The sequence below is a fragment of the Hakea prostrata genome, chromosome 1, assembly GCF_041222555.1.
Source record: "Hakea prostrata isolate BN-2017 chromosome 1, UWA_Hpros_2, whole genome shotgun sequence".
In the NCBI taxonomy this organism is placed as follows: Eukaryota; Viridiplantae; Streptophyta; class Magnoliopsida; order Proteales; family Proteaceae; genus Hakea; species Hakea prostrata.
This window is the reverse complement of record NC_142600.1, coordinates 47,409,137-47,410,341: the sequence shown is the minus strand read 5'-3', so window position 1 is coordinate 47,410,341 and position 1,205 is coordinate 47,409,137. Positions and strand designations below refer to the sequence as shown.

Sequence of the window (1,205 nt, the reverse complement as noted above, 5' to 3'; positions counted from 1 at the left end):
ACTCGGTTCTCCTGGGCTACGGTGAGCTTCTCACATTGTTTGTTTGTCTTTGATCGTTCTTTCGTGAGAAAACCCTTTATCTCCCATTAGCCATTTTCTCCCCTAAATTTGTAAAAGCAGTGAGATTTTTCGGTTCTAAGATAGCAGATTCACAATTTGGTTGGAAATTTGGTGGATGGAAAGACTTTGTTTTGCAGATTCCAACTCTCTAGAGGCCATTTTGGTCTCTAGACTAGTTTTATGTATTTCAGCAGTGAAAGAACAATGTCGTGAAAAATACAATGCTTGTGCTAGCCGAGAACTCCCATTTCTATTACAGAAAGAATGTGATTGCATTTTAGTTCACTAGACTCCTCTTCTCATCTGCATTTCCTCTGGTAATTTTCATAGTCGTCTTTTTCTTTTCAAAATTGGGAATTTGAAGTAGCGAAATGAATTTATGAGTACTATTATTTTCTTAAAATTTATTCTAAATGAATTTTAATTATGTGGGAGGGCATCACACAAAAGCTTACTTCTAGAGCAGCAATTTTTAATGAATCTGAAGTCTGGCTATGTTCATCTTCTGCAGATGTGGGTGTTATGAGTGGAGCTATTCTATTCATTCAGGATGATCTGAAGATAACAGATGTACAGGTAGAAGTTCTTGTTGGTTGCTTAAGCATCATCTCACTTTTTGGAAGTTTAGCTGGTGGCAAAACCTCAGACACCATTGGTAGAAAATGGACAATGGCCTTAGCATCGACTATATTTCAAACAGGTGCAAGTATAATGGCAGTTTCTCCTTCTTTCCGGATACTGATGATTGGAAGACTATTTGCCGGGGTAGGGATTGGTTTCGGGGTCATGATTGCCCCTGTGTACATTGCTGAGATATCACCAACCATTGCCAGGGATCTTTCACTTTCCTTGCCTGAGATTTTCATAAACATTGGAATCCTTCTCGGATATGTCTCAAACTATGCATTTTCGGGTCTTTCACCACACATAAGCTGGAGAGTGATGCTTGCAGTTGGAGTCCTACCATCAGTCTTTATTGGGTTTGCTTTGTTCATCATACCCGAGTCACCCAGATGGTTGGTGATGCAGAATCGGGTTGAAGAAGCAAGAATAGTCCTGCTGAAGACAATTGACAATGAGAGAGAGGTGGAACAGAGACTTGAAGATATACAGCAAGCAGCTGGGAATGCTAATGCAGAGAAATA

General features: G+C 39.8%; 1 pseudogene across 1 annotated transcript; it reads left to right on the top strand.

Annotated features, from left to right (window-relative positions):
• LOC149029055 (putative polyol transporter 4 pseudogene) lies at positions 1-1,205 on the top strand (annotated as a pseudogene). The gene is given in 2 exon segments (XR_016172344.1): positions 1-21; positions 572-1,205. The product of XR_016172344.1 is annotated as a putative polyol transporter 4 pseudogene (transcript).